Genomic DNA, 25,684 nt, shown 5'->3' with positions numbered 1-25,684 from the left:
TGAACAGACATGTATCCACAAAAACACAAAGGCTGTGGTATGAAAGAAATCCAGGAATCATCTCTTTCATACCCTTCCTATATTCAGAAGGGAACATTAGAGGGCATCTTGCTCCTGTAAAGAGTACCATATGTAATCTGTGCTTTCAATTTCTCCACCTTAGCTTGTTGGCCCCTGTTACTTAGTTTGCTAGCCCCTGGGTCTGACCTTGCTTGATTGTGCTCCCTTGCATAAAGGAGTCTGCTGATGTTCTATTAAGACATCTTTCACTACTAGGAAAAAACAAACCTAGACAGGGCGATATCAGGTGATTACAGTATTACAGGGCATGGACAAGTACCACATGTTGTCCAATTCTCATCTTTCAACACTGCTTGTTGACTACACACAACTACACACCTTGTCACAGGTGGTCTTCAAAATACAGACTTTAGAGAATTAGACACATTGCTTGTACTAATATCTATGTTACTACTTTTAAAGATACCTCTGTGTCTAAATGTTAGGTTGTTTGTTCGTTTAACAATTCTTTTTATTTTATGTAAGTAGCTCCTGCAGGTTCCAAAAACAGATTTTGCCTCCTACATACACAGGTGTCTGTATAGTTTTTAAATCAGTTGCAGAAATTTAAAAACTGGTATACCCATGTATGGGACAGTTGGCTCAGATTAACAGGAAGAGAATTTTGGCTGAAATAGAGTAACACCTATCCTTAAAATGATCCTCAAACCTCATTGATATGAAAAGCAAATATATAATACTAGTTTCATTGATTAAGGGTAGACCATATCAAAGCAATTTCCTTCTGAGAATTGGTTTGGCATTCATTTATATGACTGATGTTTCTCACTAAAAAAAAAAAAAAAAAAAAAAAAAAAAAAAAAAAAAAAACATAAATAAGGTAGATTTTAACTGACCAAAGCTCCTAGAAATCCCAACACTTGGAATCTAGGTATTTCCAAGTGTTGAACATTTCCATCATCTCTGCTTTTGTCTGGGCAGCAGTTGTCAAAAATAATTGACTTCTCCAGAGTCACCAGTGACAAAGAAGTGCCCTCTTAGAAAATGAGAACAAAGGAAATTTGCAACCACTTGGGTGACCCGAGTAAGTGCGTGTGATGAAATGGGTAAGAAGAGCAGTCAGCGAACAAGAGAAAAGGTGTTTGATTCCTGACCTGGATGACCCTGATGTCAGGAGACCATTAAAGGAGCTTCTTCCACCAGTTTTCTTAATACCAATTATTTGAACATTTTTTATTTGTCATGACTTTTCTCTCCTTTTAATACTAGAGGGCTAAGTGACTTTTCTATAAAAACAGAAGAGATGAACAATTTTAACATGGAGACAACATTTAAAAAATAGCTTTAAAAACATATTTTTATGACTCCTTTTTAGACTTGGGCATGCTGAGTTTTGGTTTAAAAATAAAGTCATTTTTGCTGGATTAGTTAAGCCTGATATTTTTCTTGTTTGTTTACTTATTTTGACCACTTTCCTCACTAAAATGTAAGATCTGTGAGAAGAGAAACCCTGTCTGTCCTGTTTCTTGATAAACTCCAGATAGAACAGCACCTTGCTCATAGGGAGATTGTCAATAAATATTTGTTACATGGATGTGGGTGAATAAATGAATGAATTGGTTAACTAATCCTTAATCTTGAAGCATGTCCTCATTTTTCAAGTAAGGTGTTCTAAATTTCTACCCACATAATACAGAAGGCACTAATGCACTAATGCCAGATTTCCTTTCTAGAATACACTGTAAATGTTCTGTGAGACATTCTTAGTGGTGTATTACAGTTAGAATGATACTGAAAAAAGTTCTGATCATAAATAAGACTTTAGGTGGTTAAAGAGAGATAGAGATATGATTTGCATTATTTATGCACCTCAAATGCAAATGCTCTTGCCTTTATGAGGCATCAAGAGTAATGCAAAATCATGCAAGAGCTTGGTTATTTTTTAAAAGATTATCCAGGTAATTGTAAATTAATTGTGCAAATAAAACTATTCAAAATGGTGGGGTTTTCTATTTATCACAGAGGTGGGCAAAGGCTACTTGTTAAGTTCACCTTCTCTATCCCCTGAGCTCATTTCTCACCTCTCTTTGATTTAGGTGGATAATTTCTCAGAGGGCACAATTTTTCTCTTTTCTTGGATATGGCTTGAGGCATCATGTCCTGAGTCATTCAGAATATCAATTTGTATTTCAGAAAATACATCCATGTATAGTCTGAAGAGAACTTTATAAAGGAAATTGGAAAATATAATAGGCCAAATACACAGAGACTATGATTCTATGCATGGTTCTAGAGCTAATTACCAAATCAGTGGTGGATGAAATCCAAACACCATCATAACCCTCACCTCCACTTCTTCCACTTCTTCCACTTCTCCTTAACTGGGTTCTAGGGTGAGAAGAATGACCAGCTGACCAACAGTTCACAATGGGTAATGTTTTACAATGAAGCAAACTCAGGAGAAAGCCTTGGGGGATCCCATGATGCCTAGGGAACCATCTTTAAGATAGTGAGGGTTATCAACAAATGAATGGATAAAGAAGATATGGCCCATATATACAATGGAATATTATTCAGCCATCAGAAAGGATGAATACCCACCATTTGCATTGACATGGATGGAACTGAAGATTACGCTAAGTGAAGTAAGTCAAGCAGAGAAAGACAATTATCATACGGTTTCACTCATATGTGGAACATAAGCAATGCACCGAGGACCACAGGGGAAGGGAGGGAAATCTGAGCGGGGGGAAATCAGAGAGGAAGATGAACCATGAGAGACTATGGACCCTGGGAAACAAATTAAAGTTTTCAGAGGGGAGGGCGGTGGGGGGAAGGGGTAGTACGGTGATGGATATTAAGGAGGGCGTGTGTTGTGATGAACACTGGGTGTTATGTGTAACTGATGAATCATTGAACACTACATCAAAAACTAATATTGTACTGTACAGTGGCTAACTGAACATAATAATAATTTTAAAAAAGACAGTGAAGGTTAGGATAAAAGAGGTAGTTCTTCCAAGTGGTGACTCAGGGAGAGGCAAAGAGTAGGGCCTAAGTCAGACAAATAGCAATGGGCTTCTGAACTTTGGTGGGCCTGCCTGTCAAGGCAAAACTCCCACTACTACCACCATAAGGTGTTTTTACTGTTAGAAGTAAAGGTGTTAGAAGGTGTTTTTACTGTTCATTGTCCCTAGATGTCACTTGCATGAAAATGACATGTGCAGGACCCAGAAACTGTACAGCACTATATTTTTACTCTCTACTGCTTAGAAATGGTCCTACGCAGGACATCTGATGAGTCAGTTTTCCAATTCCAAACACTGACACTGCAACTTTCCTTGAAGATCCCTGCAAATTACCATGAAGGAAAGCAAAAATTCTTTAGATATTACTTTCAAATCTTATTCAGATATTTGGCTTGGTTGTTCTTAACCAGATTTCACTTCAGTATTTCTGTGTGGGGTATATAAACACAGCCATCCCTGAAGTTTCTGGCTCAGTGAATTTGGGAATGGGACTAATGGATGGTCACACATGGTTGAGAAATACTGTTTTAGGATCATGCAAAATACCACTAACCATAAATTCATTTCAGAGAAATAATGACCAATACTTTAAGAGGAGACCTAGTGTGATCGTGAACAGAAAGTCATTGCATTTACATAATGAACTTATAATAATAATGTTCCTCAATAATCCCTACCATATATTGAGTACCCACTAAGTGTTAATGACCAAGACTAGTCATAAACATGTAATCTCTTTTAAATGCTATTTTGGTGAGAGGAAGGAGTATTATCTCCATGCCATATAGGAAGAGGTTAAATGACTTGGCTAGGGGAAAAATCTAGCAAGTGATGAAAATAGATTCAAGAGCAAGTTTAACTGCACCTAAAACACACACTCTTTTCTCAACCACACATTCTCCCAGTGTCTTTTTTTGCAGAGAGGAACAAAGTCAGCATAGAACAATGTCATACCAAGGACATCCCCAAGCCATGAACATAAGCTCTGGTTAAGAGACAAGTGATACATTAATTAGTAGGTATATGTACAGTCACCATATTTTCTCAACCAATAATTGGGCCACATTTACTGAAAATAGGACAGAATATTTTATTTTATTAATTTTCTTTTATTTTTATGGAAGAATCTTTATTATGAAAAAGAGGTGTTAGTTAGGGAAGTCCCATGCTGGTTTCTTTCTAATAAAATGACAAAGCAGATTTCTTAAATAAGTCACCAAGGGCAGAAATCACTACTGAATAGTGCTACCCTTCCCTGCACACCCACAGTGCCCTGTGCTGAGTATAAATAGGTACCCGTGGGGGCTCAGGGTCTTTGGGCCTGGAAATCTCTCCCATCCCTTCTTTCAGAGCTCTGGCGGGGGGAGCAGGAGCAGGAACTGGGTTCCCTAGAGTCTGGGCACTGGCAACATAGGGGATGATTCCTGAAAGATCCCACTCCCGGGTACACAGTTCAGAGGTCCCCAAAACCTTCTGGTGCCTGGGCTTCAGCAACAATGCTGAAGTGGGGCATGAATTTCCAAGCCCAAAAGGGGAATAGAGTGAACACTTTCCTCCCAAGTCACTCTCAGGCTAGGTCAGGTGGTCACTGGCAGGACCAGATGTGGCTGAAGCAGGAGAGCAGTGTCCCCGAGCAGCCTCCACCTGGGCCCTTGTTAGCAGTGGTCCAAGGGCATTGCCGACTCTGGGGCTTCCTCAGGAACTTGCAGGAATGCACAGATTCTGATGTGATGGCATGGTGGCCAGATGTGGCTTGTGTCCAGCAATACAGAGCTCCCTTCCGGTCCCTGCTCTCTTCAGTCACAATGGCTTCAGCCGGTTCTTGCGACAGCTTCTGGAGATGCTGAATTCCAGGTCCCACAGGCTCTAGGTCATTGTCAGACTCACTGGGGGAGAAGAGGGGCTCTGTCAGGGAGTAGGGGCTCTGGAAGTCAGTCTCCTTCTTGGAGGGAGATTGTAGCAGGTATGCACATGGGTCCATCTGGACAGAAAGTCCGTGATACTCCCTCATCCACGGATCCAGGGTTGAGGGGTCAGGGGCAGCTCCGGACAGGTGAGTGCTCTTCTGGGTCAGGCTGTGAACGGGGGTCTATTGCCCTTCTGTGCCCCTCTCCTCCTCCTCCTGGCTCTCACCTGGGCTGTCACCAGCCATTTGGTTCCACTTTAGCAGGACTCCTGGATTCTCTGGGGCATGCCACCAAGGCATTCTTAGCTGAGGGAATCACAGCCTGGAGGCCCTGGCCCCGGGGTTTCCAAGCATTTCTAGGGGGCTCCTGCCCAGAAGCTGAAGGTGACTGCTCTCAAGGGGTAGCCTTCCCTGGAATTGACTGCACAGGGAGACTGGGGTCCAAATGGAGGTCTCCAGATGGCTGGCCTCATTCTCCTCCAGGTTTTTCTGGCCCTGGAATGATCTCTGGCATATGGAGGCTCCCACTCCCAGCCACCAAGAAGTCTTCTGCCTGGCCAAGACTCTATTCAGCCTACCAGAGCCAACAGCCCCCAGCACTGACCAGCTACCCAGCGTAGCCACTCAGAGCTCACCCCACCCAGGACACAATATTTTATATCAGACAATTGTGAATGTTCTAGGGCACACAGTCAGCATACATAAGTATATGACAAATAGAACATGGGAGGAAGAGTCCCCAATAGAAGGGAGATCAGTAGATAAAGAGAACATTCTAAGCTGATGGATTATGGGATAGATGGGAAGCCGGTTGACTTGAACTATTTTACAATCTCCCAGTATTTTCTAGCTAGGCCTAAAACCAGAACAGAATGCAATGTTTTTCTTCTAAGTCCTTAAATTTTTTTTCACATCGAATTCTCTGAGAACATTTAATTTAAATATCTTGAGTTTATATGGTTTGAAAATCTAAACAAAACAAGGAATGCTATGCTGAAATTGTATTGCTTTAAAATGAGGTGAAATGTGTTTTATACAAAACAAAGCTGATTGAAAACAACATAAGAATGCAATTTTCTACGAAGTCGTCTAAGGTATGAAGTGATATGGAAAATGGATAAAATATAACCTTATTCTGTTTATCAATATATAATTATGAAGTAATTTACAATAATGCAGTTATTGATTTAACTTCACCCATGTGCCTTCGGAGGATATTTATACTTTAGGAATGAAATTTAACTAAGTTATTGGGTGAAAATTGCCACTGAGCCATCCTAATTAGAAAACAGATGCTGATGTGCAGATCATGTTTTATCCTGGCCCTCCTCTGATCCCAATATAGTTGCCTTCTTAATAGATGGATGTTGCTGTGGCTTATCAATTGGGAATAGCTCATATCAGTTCTATTGAGGTGACCCTCATGCTTCTGCACATGGTAAATAAGAAAACATTCTATATTTCCCCTGAATTCTTCTGGTATCTCACAAAATCCAAGAGTAACAGTGTTAACAGCTAGACTGCTAAGTTGGAAATGGCGGAGATATATGTGTAGGCTTGTCTCATCAGTGGATTCACAACCAACTCAATATTTGTAAATGAAAAAAACAAAAATAAAGAAGGGAGGAAGGGAAGAAGGAAAAAGGGGGAAAAAGAAGAAAAGGAAGAAGGAAGGAATAAAGGATTAGAGGAAAGGAAGTGAGAAGAGAAGAAACAGAAAAGAAAACCTGTTTGTATTTCAAAGAAAAGAAAACACATGGTCTGACAAATGTAATCATATCTCATTTTGAATAATAATAATCAAGTAAAGACAATATATAGTATTTATTGGGCTATTACTAAGTGCAAGGACCTCCCTATTATGTGCTAATTTACTTAACATTTGAGGGAGGTATTATTATCCCCCTTTTGCAGATGAGATGACCTAGACTCAGAAGGATTAAGAGCATAAAGGCAGGATCTGAACCCCAGCAGTCTGGCTGTAGATTCTGTTCCCCTAATCATCAAGCATTAATACCTCAGTATACTTTATGTTTAGTTGGAAACAAAAATATAGATGGAAATAAAACTGGAAGGACAAGTTAGAAATTTGAGTGCAAATTACTCCAGAAGTTTAAGGATAGTTGGCAAAAAGAACTTGAGATTACAGCCCTAATGTTCCATGTACCCTATGTCTTCAATATGTAAATATGTCATCAGGTACCCAGCAGAAATCAGGCATAATGATTGATCTGGGGTGTAGAGATGTACCTATTGTGAAATAACCAAAATATTTTCTCTTTACAAATTGTGAACAATGATGAATTAGGGAGTTAACTTTACAGTCCATGTAACAGATTCCAACAAGCAAGCTAAAATTTAGGCTCATAAATGTAATAACTCAAATTAGAACAATAACTTAAATGAATCCGTAGAGTGCCAAACCAAACTTTAGTACCAGGAGTATCAATTCCAAAGTGAAAACGTCCAGTCAAGCATCGTTCTGAATTTAATTTTGTTGTTGCCTTAAAATTATGTGGTCACATTTTTGTTGTATCTGGGAAAGTCAGGTTTATAAGATCAGATCAAATTGGTGGGAGACAAGAATTACCTTATGCTCTCAACCATTAAGAATATAGTCAGAATGGAAGAGGAATAACAGTTGTTCTGATTAGTCAATGCGCGGGCTTTAAAATCAGATGACTCAGCTATTCAACTTGCTAAATAAGAGACTTTGGACACATAACACAGCCTTGCTAAGTCTTAGGCCATTTAGATGTAAAATGGGATACCATAATAACATTGTACAAGATTATATGAGAAACAAATAAGATTTTTCATTTGAAAGCAAATTTTCAGGTGCTTGACACCTAGGTACTGGGGGTATATTGTGCTTCTTTAGTTTCCCCTTAAAGCTTATGGTCAGAGAGTTATAGCTTCTCCTTAAACGATCCTTGATGACAAATGACAGTGAAGACATCCATCTTCTTGCATCATTAAAATTGTAGACTGTTACGAGGTACAAAAATGTTAGATGTTGTCTAACATAATTATACAACCAATGCAAATGTGAAACTATAACTATTCTCATCTTCAAAATCATCAGGGGTAGGAATCCGCTCCAATTCTTATTGTCCCAAATACTTCCTTAAGATCTCTTTGAGTTTTTCCAAGTTGTCCCCTCTAGCAATAGGTAATAGGCCTATATTATCTTCCTTATGATAGTCTTTCTACAGTTGTGAAGATTGCTGTTGGTGTTTCTGGAAAGATTTCTTTTCAGACACAGAGGCAGTCTTCTTCTTTGGGCAGTACATTTTACTCCCAGTATTATTGTTATCTAAATAGTTTTTCAGTAGTTATAAAATGGATTAAATTGAGTTTACTAACCAACTAATAATTTTTATTTTTGTGCAAGTCTGCCCTAAACCATGTTTGATTCAATTTAAAACTCCAAAATAAACAAAACACAGCATTTCATATATATCTCAATTACACTATATCTTATTTTTTATGGTTTTTGTTGCCTATGACAATTTTGATTTTATATTCTATCATCCATTAAATATTTAAGTCTTTTTATTATCTGTGAATTCAATATCATAATCTGGAAGGATCAATTGTAAAGATAATTGTGACCCTTTAACTTCATAGTCTTGGTTGAAAGGTTCAGTAGACTTAGGTCATTGTCAGATTTGATCATGGTCATGGGTGACAGGCCAACAATACCTCCAAGTACTACCATCAGGTGTGAGAAATAGTTCCCAAGCATCAGAAACAGAATGACAGTTAATACCTCAGATCAAACTTGCATAATAATCAGTCAGACTAACAAAATCTAGGGAATGTTAGCCAATGAAGAGTAAATTAAAGGGTACTGAGGGATCTATTAATTGTGTTTTCAACCTTGAACCTACAAATTATGGACATGATAGCAGAAAATGCAATCTGAGTCTTATCTCCAGGAATTCCATCAGATTTCTCATTGTGAAGATAAAAAACAAAACAAACAAACAAACAAAATACAACTTTGTGGAATTTCAGCAGGAGAGGGGAAAAGTAACCATTTTGAAATACATCCCAGGGAAAAGTATCCATCACATCAATAAGTTAAAGGAAAAAAAAAAATCACATGATCATATCAACAGATGCAAGAAAAGCATTTGACAAAATCCAATATCCATTCATGATAAAATCTTCAATACACTAGGAATACACAGGACTGCGAACTTGATAAAGAAAATCTACAAAAACACTTACAGATAATATCATACTTAATGGTTAGAAACTAGAAGCTTTCTCCCTAAGATCAGGAATAAGACAAGGATGTTGCCTCTCATCACTCCTACTCAACACTGCATGAGAATTTCTAGCTACCACAATAACACAAGAAAATGAAATAAAAATATACATATTGGGAAGAAAGATATAAAACTGTCTATGTTTACATATGGCATGATTTCCTATGTAGAGAATGCCAAAGATTCAAGAAAAAAAAAACCTTCCTAAAATACATAAGCAATTTTAGCAAGATTTGCATCATGTAACATTAGTATAAAAAGCCGATCAATAGATTTTCTAGATACCAACAAGGAACAGTTGGAGACTTTGAAATTAAAGGTACAATACTATTTACTTTAAAACCAGAAAATTAAATACTTTGGAATAAATTTAACAAAATATATACCAGATCTATATGAGGATGACCACAAAATTCTGATGAAAAAAATCAAAGAAGATCTCAATAATTATGGAAGTATTTTATGTTCATAGATAAGAAGATCCAATATTAAAATATCGGTTCCTCCCAACTTGATCAATAGAATCAATGCAATCCCAATAAAAAATCCAGTTAGTTATTTTGGAGGTATGAACAAATGATTTTAAAGTTTATATGGAAAGAAAAAACAGAAGAGTCAACACAATTCTGGAGATGAAATCAGAGGACTGACATTACCTGTCTTTAAAATTCACTGTTGGGTTATAGTAATCAAACAAACAAACAAAAAATACAAACAAAACAAAACAAACTACAAAAACAGACAAATGAATAAATGGACCAAAGTGGAAAGCCCAGGAATAAGCCCACACAAATACAGTCAACAGACTTTTGATAAAGGAGAAATGGTAATTCAAAGGAGAAAGGATAAACTTTTCAACAAATGGTGCTGAAACAACTGGACATCCACATATAAAAATATAATGATAATATGGACACAGATCTTACATCAAAATGGATCATACACTTAAATGTAAAATGCAATACTAAAATTTCTAGAAGGTGTCACAGGATGAAATCTAAGTTACCTTAGAATTGTTTTTTAATTTTTTTATTGTTATGTTAATCACCATATATTACATCATTTGTTTTCAATGTAGTGTTCCATGATTCATTATTTGTTCATAACACCCAGTGCTCCATGCAGAATGTGCCCTCTTTAATACCCATCACCAGGCTAACCCATCCCCCTACCCTCCTCCCCTCTAGAACCCTCAGTTTGTTTTTCAGAGTCCATCATCTCTCATGGTTCGTCTCCCCCTCTGATGCAATTTTAGATGCAATACCAAAATCAGAACCTATGAAAGAAAAGTTGGTAAGTTGAACTTCATTAAAACAAAAACCTTATGCTCTACAAATATCACTGTTAGAAAAAGAAAACATAAGACAAAAAAGGGAAAAATGTTTGCAAAACACATATTTGATAGAAGACTTGTATCAAAAAAAAAAACCTTGTATCCAAAATATATAGAGTTCTTAAAACTTAACAACAGTGAAACAGACGATCCAATTAAAAAATGAGCAAAAGATTTGAGCAGATGTCTTACCGAAGAAGATATACTTCAGGTAAGCATATGAAAAGATGCTCAATATTATATGTCATTCAGGATTTGCCAATTCAAATGATGACATACTACTACATATCTATTGGAACTGCTAAAGTCCAAAACACTGATAATAAAAAACTGCTACCAAAGATGCGGAATAATAGGAACACTTATTCATTGCTGAAAAGAAAAAAAATGGTATGGAAACTTTGAGGACTGTCTGGCTGTTTCTTACAAAGCTAAACACTGTTTGTTTATTTTTTTCATTAAGTTTCTTTTCTTTTTTTTTTTTTTTTTGACACAAAGAGAGAAAGAGACAGCTAGAGAGGGAACACAAGCAGGGGGAGTGGGAGAGGGAGAAGCAGGCTCCCTGCTGAGGAAGGAGCCCCATGTGGGGGCTTGATCCCAGGCCCCTTGGATCATGACCTGAGCCGAAGGCAGACGTTTAATGACTGAGCCACCCAGGCTCCCCAAAGCTAAACACTCTCTTAACATATAATTCAGCATTGTGTTATTAGGTAATTACCCAAATGAGTTGAAAACTTAGGTCCAACACAAAACCTACACATGAATGTTCATAGAAACTTTATTCCTAATTGCCAAAATTGGAAGCCACCAAGATGGCTCTCCATCTTTCAACAGGCTGGTGGATATAACAAACTGTGGCACATTCATACACTGAAATATTATTCTGCAATGAAAGGAAATGAGCCATCAAGACACAGAAAGACATAGAGGAAAATTACTTGCATACTGCTAAGTGAAAGAAGCTAGTCTGAAAAGGCTGTACAGTGCCTGATGCCACCTACATGACATTTTGGAAAAGGCAAAACCATGGAGACAAGAAACAGATCAGTCATTGTCAGGGACCCAGAAGGAGGAAGGCAGGAATGAATAGGTGGAGCACAGAATTTTTAGAGCCATGAAACTATTCTGCATGATACTGTGATGGTGGATACATGACATTATGCATTGTCAAAACCTACAAAATTGTGCAACACAAAGAATAAATCCCAATGTAATCTATGGACTATAGTTAATAATAATATATCAATGTTGGTTCATCAGTTGTAACAAATAGACCACATGAATGTAATAATATAGGAAATGGTTCAGGGGAGAGGGGTTCTACAGGAACTCTCTGTACAATCTGTGCAGATTTTTTTTGAAATCTAAAACTATTCTAAACAATAAAATCTATTTCCCAGTCATGGCGTAGATGCAACCCATAGAACTTGATTGTGGGCAAGGTGGTGAAGAAAAGTCTTGGGATTGAATTCAGTTTTGCCCATCACTAGCTGTGTGGCTTTCAGCAAGTTGCTTAATATTTCTGAAACTGTTTCATTGTTGGTAGATTAAAAAGAGCACTATCTTTAGTATAAGGTTATTGTTATGTTTACTGTTAAATAAAATAGCATGTGCACATCAGTAACTGCCATATAATAAGTGTATGATAGTAGCTACAATTTGGATCCTAAAGGACTTTAGAGATTTTGAAGATAGAACAGTAAAGCTTAGGGGCATCACTTGTGAAGATCATAAAATAATGTCATTTGCAGATCACTTGCTGTGTTGTTAGGGAGTACTGTATTAGGCATTTGTGGAAATAAAGCAAAAAGAAAAAAAAATCATGTTTTCTTCCTCCAATTAAGACTAATTTTATAAAGTGATGATTTAAAAACAGACAGAAGAATTTTATCTATACTGTTTCCTGTGCTCTCCATGATTTTTCTCATCTTACTCCCCCCCTGCAACAGTTAAGGAAAGAAAGGATGACAGAACTGACTAAGCAAAGGGGTCCTTTAAAATACTTTTATGAGATAGTTTAAGCCCTTGCCCAGGGAAAGACCTCAAGTTGCTTCTTTTCAACTTTACTCAAATAGGGGAGGTGAGGGGAGACTTTCATGTCTGCACCTACCAGCTGTTCTAAGTTTCTGTCCTGCACTTTATGAAATTATATGTATCTTGAGACATAGAAAGGATTATTTAATGGAGTAATTTAAGATAGTGAGTTTCACATCTATTTTATGGAATACATGTTGATCACCAAGCCATTCTACAAACTATGATGAGTCTGAATAGAGACAGGTCTTGGCAAACTGATTCTTTTACCATGTTAACTACCATCCCACAATGTGAATAAATAATATAGATTATTTTACATCAAAAGTGATCCATGTTCATGGGCAAAAATGTCACTAACTACTTATCTCTAGGGGCTATACTTGTAGGTAAACTAGAGGACTTTGTGATAGCAAATGGGCCTTGCTCATTCTCATCTTTCTGGTTTCTGCTGAAATGTAATGTCGTGGAGAGTGCCACTTAAACTCAACCTCCCTTTCTCCACTCCCCTGTACCAGTCCGATATTTTCTGTCACTCTCCTTTACCAGTTTCCATCATTTATACTTATCAAAATCTACAGTTACACATTTATCTGCTCATCTCATTTTTTTTATTTTATTATGTTATGTTAGTCACCATACATCATTAGTTTTTGATGTAGTGATCCACGATCCATTGTTTTCATATAATGTCCTGCATGCTATTTCTTATGTTCATTGCTTTCTTACATGAAATTTCAAACTCCCTGAGAGTGAGGACTGTGTTTATTTTATTCACCAAATCATTCCATGTTCCCTGATGTGGAGCAGCACTCCAAAGTATCTACTGATTGATTAATTTAAGGAACAAATGAACTTACAATGGTGCCATGCCCGGTGTTCTCCATGGTAGAGAACATATACATCTCTCACGTTAGGGATCAAACAACTCAAATTATTAACTTCCCACTTATTCTAAGAAGCTGGTAGTCATTTCCTCTGTCTTCAATTTGTTTGACCATTTTTTTTTTTTTAAATTCACGAGTTACTGTTGGCTAGAACACAATGAAGATCAAAATAAAGTCATCTCACATATATTGGGGAAAACAAAACTTGGATGTAAATATAAACAAAAATTATTGACAATTCAGGATATTCTTTTCCTTGAATATTTCAATAATCAAATCTATAATAAAATGAAGCTAAGATTATTTACCTTTTAGGATCCATTTAGCCAACAAATGTTGTGGCACAGATAAGTTAGTATAATAAAATATAATACAGCCTGATGTAAAGGTTAGAGTGGTTGATATATGAATGTGACAAGACACCATTATTGGAAATTGAGTTTCTTAAAATTAAAACAAAAAGGTTTGGTATATTAGTAATATTTGTAGTCAATAGTAAGCAGATAAAAATTTCATAATGACATATTAGTCAAGAATTTTCTTTTTCTAAATGACCAATGCATCATGTAGTAAAAAAGTATTTTTTATGATTAACTGTTGCAAGAACATTTTATCTGAAATCATTTGCTATTATTTAATATAGAAACCCCTCTGATACTATAAGGGAAACCTGACAATGGTGGAGGGTTTTGAAAGATTATTTTTAATATTTGGCATAATAGTCTGTAATGGTTCCTATGGCTCTGATAACTCAAAAATTGAATAAAAAAGCAAAAGTAAAGTTGAATCCTGTCATTTTGCCTTAATAACAATTAACATTTATGGAGTGCTTTTTATCTGTGATTTGGTTTATCTTTCAAAATTTTCCCAATTGTTTTTCAGGTCACTGAAATACCATAGTTATTATTTTGGATGAACATATCCTAACTTGTATTAAAATAAAAACTCCTGAGATAATGACAACACTTTTGGCTTTAGTACTCCACCAGGAAATGAATTTGTGGAAAGGAAAGTCATGGAGAAGGGACTCAAGAAGCAGTGTGATTGGTAGGAAACTCTGAACACAGCTCAAAGGTAGAAATCAGTGTGTTCTTCTCATGGATATTAAGGGAATAGGAGTAAATGAATTCACAATAACAGTATGGAATGAATTGGGAGAAAGACAAAAAATTTACTGATAACTAGTATTATAATAATAAACATTTCTACATAGCATGTTAACAGTTTAAATTTACTACATAGAGATCCAAGTTCAGGAATAAGACAATTTTAAGGGTTTTGTCAAACCCATTTGCTATTAGACATGAACAATGATCAAGAAAATATTTTGAAAATGTGTGATGGGATAGGATGTTCTAGACTTATTTCCCCCTGTTCCTTTCTTCCAAATACAACCACATACTCTAGAAATAATTCAGCATGTGATCCTAATAGGACTCTAAAAGATAAGAAGAAAGTGGACTGGCTAGGAATCTCAGGACTTAAGAAAAGACACCAAATTGAGTTCCTAGATTTTCTTTTTGCCCCCGAAATATGGCACAGTGGATTGAGGAGAGCCCTACAAGTTGGAACTGCAAAAAAGCATAGAAAACAGGCAAACAATTAAAGTCTGACCTTTCTGGCCATGTACTGGGAAAGGGACAGCCCAGTAGAGACCTAACAGGGAGGTCCACTGCTGTCTAACACCAGTGTCAGCAGGGCCTGTCCAGGAATTCATCCTTAATCTGCCCTGTAGACTCTTGGCAGAAGCATCTGTGATTGCACCACACACTGGGCAGTAGTGGGCCTGTTGGGCCACAGTGTCAGCATCAACAGAGTGCTCGCCCTGTCCCCAAGGCAGGGGGGACTCAATCTACTATAATAACAGTGACTAAGGTTGAGTGTTTCCTGAACCTAACCCAATATCACTGGGAAGGGCAGGTGATATTTGCTAAGATCAGTCAAAAATCTCAGCAGATGGGGCACCTCGGTGGCTCAGTTGTTTAAGTCTCTGACTCTTGATTTTGGCTCAAGTCATGATCTCAGCTCAGGTCATGATCTCAGAGCCATGAGAGATCAAGCCCCACATTAGGCTCCACGCTGAACATGAAGCCTGCCTAAGATTCTCTCTCTCCCTCTCCCCATCTCCGCTCACACTCTTTCACTCTTAAAAAAAAAAAAATGTCAGCAGAACCATAAGAATAAAACTGACCAGAATAACTTGGCAAAGTATCTCAAAACTAAATTGTCATCAGAACTACAGCTCATAAAATAATCCAGGACCTACATGCTAAACCTACATAGAGATACTGATGACTGAAAAAGATTTAAATAAGATGAAGAGTCTCCTAATATTATATACAAAATGTCCAGGATATATGCAAAAAAAAAAAAATCACTCATTATACTAAGAACCACGAAAAACACAACTTGAATAAGAAAAGGCAAGATATGAATCAGTTGTTGGAATTATCTGACAGTATTTTAAAGCAGCTATCATATAGATACTCAACAAATAATTTAAAATTTTTAAAAAAATGAAAAAAATTAGAAACACTTACCTAAGTAACAGACATTACAAAATGAACAAAATTGAAATTATATGACTGGAAAATAGAATAATTGTAATAACATCCTGGATGGGCTCAAGGTTTGAGTGGAGATGACAGTAGAGTCAGTAACATTGAGAACAAATCAACAGTTTGTTCAATATAAACAACAGAAAAAAAATAGACTAAAAAAAAATGAATGAAAATAGCAATGAAAGGAAGAGAGTCTCAAGGAATCCTGGAACAATTAAAAAAGAACTAATATTTGTATCATCAGAATCCCCAGATAAGAGTACAAAGATTGAGGGCTGAAATGTATTTAAAGATACAGTGGCTAAAACTTCCTAAATTTAGTGAAAGACATAATCCTACAGATTCAAGAAGCTAAGTCCACCCCCAAATAAGTATATAAAAAAAGCCATACCAAGATTCAACATAATTAAACCTTAACTACTTAAATTAAAAACTAAAACCAAAGAAAACATTTATATGGAAACATCAGTTCAAATAATAGTGGATTTCTCATCTGAAACTATAGAAGCCAAAATGAGGTGTCAAAATATCTTTCAAGTGATGAGAGAAAAGAATTGTCAACCCAGAATCCAATGTTTAGTGAAACTCCTTCAGAAATGCAGGGAACTGAAGACATTCTCACATGAAAGGAAACAAATGGAATTTGTCACCAGGAGATCAATTTTTAGTGAATAGCTAGAGGAAGCTCTCAAAACATAAAGAAGGTAATAACAGAAAACTGAAGCCTTCAGAAAAGACAGAAGAACAACAGAATGGGTAAAAATAGAGGTGAACATAATAGCCTAGTCTTCACCTCATGAGTTTCTTAAAACCTAGTTTTTGTTCAAAACAAAAATTATAATGCCATGGGATGCTCAATGTATATGGAGGAAATACTTAGTATGATAATATATAAAAAGTGGCAAGGACAAATTGTCATCAATGAAAGTAAGTTTTCTACAGTTTCTTCAAAGTGGTAAAACTCTGACACTAGTAGTCTAAATTATATATGCATATTGTGATATTTAAAGCAAGCAACTATGGTAAGAAAGCTCTACAAAGAGGGGTGCCTCAGTGCCTCTGTCAATTAAGTGTCTGACTCTTGATTTCAGCTCAGGAAATGATCTCAGGGTTGTGAGATAAAGTCCTGTGTTGAGTTCTGAACCAGGTGTGGGGCCTGCTTAAGACTCTCTCTCCCTCTGCCCCTCCCCCACTTGCTCTCTCTCTCTCTCTCTCTCTCTCTACAAAGAGATATTCTCAAGTCATTATAATTAAATAAAAATAAAATCCTACAAAAAATCAAGTAAGATAGAAGAAAGCAAGAAAAAAGAAATAAAGGAACAAGAAGCAGAGAGAACAGGCAGAAAAGAGTCTACAAGAACAGACTTTATTTCTTTTAATATCAATAATTACTTTAAATATGTATGATATGAATACACCAGTTAAAGGACAGGCATTGTTATGGATTAAAAAGGAAAAACAAAAAAAACATGTCCTGACTATTTGCTGTGTAAAAGAAACTCACTCCAAACCTAACATAAGTAGATTGAAAGCAAAAGAATAGAAAAAGAAATATCATGCAAATATTAATTTTAAGAAATTGCAGGAGTGGCTATATTAATATCAGACAAGGTAGATTTCAGAGCAAAGAAAACTAATGCGGACAAATTGGAACATTGCATATTCATAAAAGAATCAATGCACCAAGAAGTTAATGGTGGTCCTAGATGTGGAGGCATCAGATGCAACAGATCTTCAAGTTACATGATGCAAAAACTGAGAGAACTTAAAGGAGAAATAAATAAATCCAGAGTTATAGTTGGAACCTCAACATCTTATTTTTAGCAACTGGTAGAAATACTAGTCAAAAATTATCAAGGACGGAAGAACTGAGCAACACCATCAGCCAACAGAGTCGAATTCACATTTATGAAACAAATGATCTGACAAAACCAGAATGCATGTTCTTTTCAAGTATCCATGGAATATTCAACCAATACAGACCATACCCTGGGTCATCAAATAAATCTTAATTAAAGAGATTAAAGTCGGGCGCCTGGGTGGCTCAGTTGGTTAAGCTACTGCCTTCGGCTCAGGTCATGATCCTGGAGTCCCGGGATCCAGTCTCACATCGGGCTCCCTGCTCGGCAGGGAGTCTGCTTCTCCCTCTGACCCTCTTCCCTCTCGTGCTCTCTATCTCTCATTCTCTCTCTCTCAAATAAATAAATAAAATCTTTAAAAAAAAGAGATTAAAGTCATACAGAAGATATCCTTAACCATAGTGGAATCAAATCAGAATCAATAGTAGGCAGATAGTAGGAAATTCTTCTAACACACTGAGACTAAGTAGCACATTACTAAGTAATACATGGGTCAAAGATGAAGTCTCTAACGTTTAAATACATAAAACTACAGGAAAATTAAAATATATTGAAATCTGTGGGATGCAGCTACAGTGCTGAGAGGAAAACAACATTAAGTGCTTTCATTAAAAAGGAAGAAAGATCTCGGGGGCACCTGGGTTGGCTCAGTCAGCTGAGCAACTGACTCTTGGTTTTGGCTCAGGTCATGATCTCAGGGTAGTGGGCTGAGCCACGTTGGGCTCCATGCTCAGTGCAGAGTCTGTTTGAGTTTCTCTCTCCCTTCTCTGCCCTTCCCACTTGTGCGTGTGCTCTCTCTCTCCTTAAAATAAATAAGTAAATCTTTATAAAAAAAATCTCAAATCAATAGCTCAAGTTCCTACCTCAAGAAACAAGAAAAAGGAGAGTAAAGCAAGCTTAAGAACAGAAATTATAAAAATGAGAGCATAAATAAATGAAAATAAAACAGGAAAACAATAATAAAACAAAAAGCTTGTTCTTCAAAAATCTGATAAACCTCTAGGAATTGATAAAAATAACTTGATAGAACTTTATCAATAAATTGATAAAAAGAAAGAAGAGTCGAATCCCCAGTGCCAGAGATAGAGCAGGGCATATCATAACAAATCCTGCAGCCATTACAAAGGTGAGAAGAGAACACCACAAACAAATGTAGGGTCAAAAATTGGACAGCTTTGAAGAAATCGGCCAGTTTCTTGAAAAGGATACATTATCAAAACTCAGTCAAGATGAAAGAGACAACTAGAATAGTTCTAAACTACTAAAGAAGTTGAATTTGTGATTAAAAATCCCTCATAGAAAAAAAATTACAGGTTCACATTGTTTCACTGAAGATTTTTTAGAACAATTCAAAGAAGAATTAACAATTTTACACAATCACTTACATAAAATAAAAGAAGAGGGAATACTTCTTAAGTCACATTATGAAGCTAATATTACCTGATACCAAAGCCAGACAAAGACAGAAAAGCCAGCAAGAAGGAAAGGGAAGAAGGAAGGGAGGGAGGAAGGGAGGCAGGGAGGGAGGAGGGGAGGCAGGGAGGGAGGAGAGGAGGCAGGGAGGGAGGCGGGGAGGCAGGGAGGGAGGAGGGGAGGCAGGGAGGGAGGAATGGAAAAGAACCTCAGCCCAAAACTTACATGCTATACAAAACTGAAACTAGGTTATATACTTAAATATAAAACATTAAAATATACTTTTAGGAAAAAAAAATGGGAAAAACTCTTTGGTGCCTTGGACTGGGCCCAGTATTTATACTTCATACCAAAACACAACCTTAATACAAAGAAAAATTGATAATTTGGAATTTGTCAAACTTACAAACTTTTGCTCTGCTAAACACCCTGCTAAGAGAATAAAAAAAAAGACAAATTGTAACATAAGGATCAGTATACACCTAATTGGAATGGCTCAAATAAAAAATTGTGGTAACACCAAATGCTGGGCAGAGAAACTAGATCACTCATACATAACTGGTGGAATGGTAGTCACTCTAAAAAATAGTTCGGCAGTTTTTCCTCAAAACTACAAATGGTCTTAGCATACAACTAGTGACTGTACTCTTGGACTTTTATCCCAGAGAAACATTTTCACACAGAAACTTGTACATGGATGTTTCTAGCAGTTTTATTTGCAACATCCTCACACTGGGAACTGTGCAGATAGTTTTTAATGATGGTTAGACCAACTATGGCACATCCATACCACAGAATACTACTGATTTGCTTAGTATAATTCCACAGTGATATTTCAGGTTATTTATTTGAAAATTTTACCAACTTTCATAACTCAATTTGGGAACCAATTGTGCCGATCTCCCTTCTCTTCTTTTCGCACTTTTCTTCTGAAATATTATAAATTCACTAAAATTGTGTCCTCTTGTCGGCTAATTCAATATCTGACTAGAAGCTTATCCAAGATGGCTCTGAGATACCATTATAAAGCATGGATGGATACTGTTACATGGTTGGAAAAATCAGGCAATCAGGATTTCAATGTGATAAATTAACTTAGAAATTGTAATTTGGTCTTAGACACACACACATTTTAAGTATTGATTCAAAATCAATCTGCCTGGGACGCCTGGGTCGCTCAGTCGTTAAGCGTCTGCCTTCGGCTCAGGTCATGATCCTGGGGTCCTGGGATCAAGCCCCACATCGGGCTCCCTGCTCAGCCAGGAGCCTGCTTCTCCCTCTCCCACTCCCCTTGCTTGTGTTCCCTCTCTCACTGTGTCTATGTCTGTCAAATAAATAAATAAAATATTTAAAAAAAATCAATCTCCCTGTATCTGAATTCTTTGATTTAATCAAGTCTAAAATTTGGTAAAATCAGTTGGACAGATAAGTGTCAAAAATGTACTTGTTTGGTATTTCATTATCCACTCCTATCCTTGTTATTTTTTAAGAAATATACAAATCAGCATACAAATTAGCATCTTGACATGATCAAAGAACAACTGTTCATAGACATAGTGGGTATAGTTCAAAGGACCCCAGTACTCTCAAAATCCTTCTTCTCTCACCAAAACATCAAAGTCTACCTCATATTCTCATTATGTTTTTTTTTCTTCCTTTAGGTTAAATGACAGTGGGTGCTAAGTTAAAGTGTATATGCATTATTTAAAAAGGCCCAAATGATACAGTAAAAATATTACTCAAGCAAACAGTTCTAGCCTTAATTATGCTACAATTGGGTTATATGAACTTGGAAAAATGCCACTTCACTCACAATTCCCTTTGTGACAATGAAATGGACCAAGTTAGAGGTTTGTGAGCTCTTCTGTTGGCCAAGGAGCATTTTGTTCCACTAAAATCTTAAAAGAGAGGCCAGAGCAAAAGTGAGTTAGAAATGAGGTGCCATGGAGTCAGTGGACCTGGAGGCTCAGCCTCTTTCCTCATCCTCCACCAGCCCCTGCAACAGCTCCCATGGCTCCTCCCTTTAAAGACCTCTAGATCAGATGATCTCTAGGAATCCTTCATAGTTTCAAATTGTATTATGAATGCTTAGAGAAGGGATAAAAAAATAAGTGATATGGGAGGAAATGCATGTAATTTTAAAGCATTAGAGTTGAGCCAGGGTCCTAGCTGTTACAGGAGATGAGAAGAAGGAACTGATGGGGAGTGGACCATCTTATGCTTGCTCCACCGTGTTTTGGGCCCATCCTTTGCTGGGGTTGCATGGCTCCACCCATGGAGAATGACTTACATGCTGGCACCACCTAAGAGAGCACCTTGAGAAGCATGTAATAGGCAGAAGGAAGACTATACACAGTGAGAGAAGGCAACTGCCAGGGATTGCCTTCCTCCATGTCCATACTCCATGGAAAATCCCCACAGGATGGAGATTACAGAGCTAATGGAAAAAGCACTGGATAACAAAGAGTCAAAAAACAAAACAAAACATTGTTAGACTGGTCACATAAATATTACCAGATGTACTGGGGCAGAGAGCAGTGGGCAAGCCTGTTCTTGACCAGTCCTATAACCATAATGGTGCTGGCCACAAAAGACTACTGACTGGTTCCAAACCAGGAGGCTCTGGGTCCTGTAGAGGACACTGTTGACTAGTAACACCAGCTGGTATTTAAAGCTGGAGATGACTTTTGCAATTTCATTTAATTCAGATTGAAAATGAAGTAAGATTTATTATCTAGAAGATACAACTGATTTTACTAATACTAATAGAGGACAGGAGTCACACACACCTGGATTATTCAGTTCTTTTGAGAGAACATTCCTATTGGATGAAAAGTTCATTACAAAAAAGATGAAAGACAAAATTTATGGGCAAATTCTTATTATTTAGGAGATGAAGGACTAAAGATCAATGACAACAACATATTTTGTGACAAGAATGATCATGCTTTTAAACTTTATTGGCAAGAGTAAATACACATTTGACTGTGTAATTATTTCAAATTCAAAAACTGTCTTCATATATTGGATTTTAAAAGCTGACAATTTTCAAAATGTGTTTGATGGAGTGTTTATAAGTCCAAAATCTTTTGATGTTGATGGTAATCTCACTGTGGAAAATTTTCATTCTCACTATTGGTATTAGATGGCCAAGGAATTTTGAAAAAAATCCTAATATAATTGGCACAGTGAAAATTAAAGCAAAGAGTATAAAACGATATTTACATAGATGAATCATAGAAATGATCTCTGACCAGCAACCTTTTTAAAGAAGAATGATATTCCCATGCCATAAAAATAAGATTCACTTTGTAAAAGATAATTTATGTAATGTCTCCAAGTCTTGACCCTGTGAAATCTATTCTGGTCATTCTTCTCTCAAGATAGTTTTTCATTTAAAATTCCAGACAAGGAGTGACAGAAAAAAATGGAGCAGTGTTTCTTAGGGTGAGGTTTGGTTATATCAAACAAAAATCAAACAAATAAACCAGAAAGAAAGAAAGAAAGAAAGAAAGAAAGAAAGAAAGAAAGAAAGAAAGAAAGAAAGAAAGAAAGAAAGAAAGAAAGAAAGAAAGAAAGAAAGAAAAGAAAAAGAAAGAAAGAAAGAAAGAAAGAAAGAGAGGGACAGAGAGAGGAAGGAAGGAAGGAAGGAAGGAAGGAAGGAAGGAAGGAAGGAAGGAAGGAAGGAAGGAAAGAAGGAAGGAAGGAAGGAGGGAGGGAGGGAGGGAGGAGGGAGGGAGGGAGGGAGGGAGGGAGGGAAGAGTTCTTTCCTCTCTCATGGAAAGGAAGTCTGTCAATAGACAGCATAGGACTGGTAGCAGTAAAGCCTGCAAAACTCAAACTTTTCATCTCTGCAATATTTAGTATGAAGCTTCCACTTCATGGTCCGACATGTTTATTTGGGGCTCTGTTGTCATATCTTTAACCATTCCCTCAAGAAGAGAGGGAAGAGCTCAAAATGTGTCTTCCCATCTTTACAGATGCTTTCTGAACTTCCACACAATGTATCATCTTGTATGTCATTTGCCAAAATGACATGAACACACGTGGTTGTAAGACGACCTAAAAGATGTGATTCTTCTGGGCAGGAAAAAAAAAATGAGAACCCTCTTACTAGGGAAAATTGGAAAAAAGATGTCAGTGTAGCAACTAGTAGTCTTAGTAAAAAGGTAATTGAAAGGTAAGCTTTATTTTAAATTTTATTTCAGAGATGATAATAATTGTATTTTAGATGATCTTTATATATAAAGAACCTATTCTTCAGGTCTTCATCAATTCTAGATTTTAAGTAGTTCCCATTGCTTCCTATGATCTCTTTCTTCTAATATGCTCACTTTCAAGCTCTTCATTCTGATACTTCCCTAGAATGGATGGATAGGATCTGCAATCTTTTCTGAGTGCTCCCTTGGAGAAAAATCTTGGTTTTTCCTACAAATGACCTCCTGACTTAAGTACATCATTCTTTTCCTCCCCTGCTTGGAAGGTAGTCTTCATTTCTTTCTGCTTTTTGGCTCTCTGGAGAAGTCTACGATTTTTCTTCCTTTGGGCTATGGTGCTCAACCACGGTTGTATGGTCAAATCACTGAGGGAGATTTTTTTCCAAACGGAAATGCCTAGGCTCCATCCCAGAATAATTAAATCAGAATCTCTAAGGATAGAGCCCAAACACTGGTGTTTTTTTAATACCTCACCCAACGATTTTAATGCATAGCCAGTGCCAAGAACCACTGTTTAAGAAATAAGCTCTTTTTTCTTGCCTGGATGTTTGTAGAGGTTTTTTTTCCCTTCTCCTTAGTATTTTTTTTTAAATTGAGGTATAATTGACATACAACATTACATTAGTTTCAGGTGTACAACATAGTGATTTGATGCTTGTATATATTACAAAACATCTCCAGTCACAACAATAAGTTAACACCCATTGCAATACAAAGTTACACTTTTTTTCTTCTCCTAAGACCCTTTAAGTTTCACTCTCTTAGCAACTTTCAAATATTCTTTGGATAAATACCTAGTATTAGAATTGCTGGATCATACGGGTACTTCTATTTTTCATTTTTTGAGGAAACTCAATATTGTTTTCCAACGTGACTGCCCTAATTTACATTTCCACCAACAGTGCACAAGGGTTCTTTCTCATTCACATCCTCACCAACACTTGATGTGTGTTATCTTTTTGCTAATAGCCAATTCTAACAGATGTGAGGTGATTTTGTTGTAGTTTTGATTTGCATTTCCCTGATGATCAGTGACGTTGAGCATCTTTTAATGTACCTGTTGGCCATCTGTATGTCTTATTTAGAAAAATGTCTATTGAGGTGGAGCAAGATGGCGAAGGAGTAGGAGACCTGGATTTCATCTGGTCTCAGGAATTCAGCTGAATTGGGATCAAACCATTCTGAACACCTACGAACTCAACAGGAGACTGAAGAAGAGAGTAGCAACAACTCTCTGAACAGAGAAGCGAACACTTTCTGGAAGTTAGGATGTGCGGAGAAGTGAATCCGAGGCGATATTCGGGAGGATAGATGGCGGGGGAGGGGCCTCCCTCGGCCGCTTCTGGCAAGTGCTAGAGCCGCGGAGCACAAAATCGGAACTTTTAGAAGTCGGCTCCGCTGAGGGACGTCGCTCCAGTGGCTAAACGGGGGGTGGAATCCTCCTGGGACAGTGTGCTCTCAGGACCCTCGGGGTCACAGAAAGACTGGGGGTGCCTGAGTGCTGCAGAGCTCCCAGGTATCGGAGCGGGGAAGCCGGCTGCAAAGACAGAGCCGAGGCGTGGGCTCTCAGCTCGGGGTGGACATAAACCGAGATCCGCAGCCCAGTCGGGCCACTGCTCCAACAGCAGGGACCCAACAAGCGGCAGATCCAGGGAGACTCCCCTTCCTCCCCCGGGAGGAGCAGCATGGGAGCGTATCGCAGGGATCTGCTGGGTTTGGAGACTCCACACGGGGTCGGGTGCCAGACATAGAAAAGCTCGGTCACAGGCCAGGTGAGCACGGAGTGCGGCCGGAGACCGGGGACACGGGAGTGACTGCTTTTCTCTGGGGGCGCACTGAGGAGCGGGGCCCCGAGTTCTCGGCTCCTCCGAGTGGAGATTGGGAGGCCGCAATTTTCACTCTCATCCTCCAAAGCTGTACAGAGAGCTTGCAGGGAACAAAAGCTCCTGAGAGCAAACCCTAGCAGCTTGCTTAGCAGGGACCGATAAGGGCGGGTAAATTCCGCCTCCTGCAAAGACATTTGGGAACCACGGCAACAGGTCCCTCCCCCAGAAGATAAGCAGGAACAGCCAACAAGCCAAGACCAAATTTACTGATCAAGGAGAATGGGAGAACTCCAGCACTAGGGGAATACTGCACATAAAATT

At 37.6% G+C, this 25,684-nt stretch overlaps 1 pseudogene; it reads right to left on the bottom strand.

The window, feature by feature from the left end:
- Window positions 1-4,635: 4,635 nt before the first annotated feature.
- The window catches only part of LOC113928004, a 121,259-nt pseudogene continuing 100,210 nt past the window's right edge, over window positions 4,636-25,684 (bottom strand).

The sequence above is a fragment of the Zalophus californianus genome, chromosome 7 (genome assembly GCF_009762305.2).
Source record: "Zalophus californianus isolate mZalCal1 chromosome 7, mZalCal1.pri.v2, whole genome shotgun sequence".
Lineage (NCBI taxonomy): Eukaryota > Metazoa > Chordata > Mammalia > Carnivora > Otariidae > Zalophus > Zalophus californianus.
Note: the sequence above shows the minus strand (reverse complement) of the source record. Positions and strands in the feature narration are given on the sequence as shown.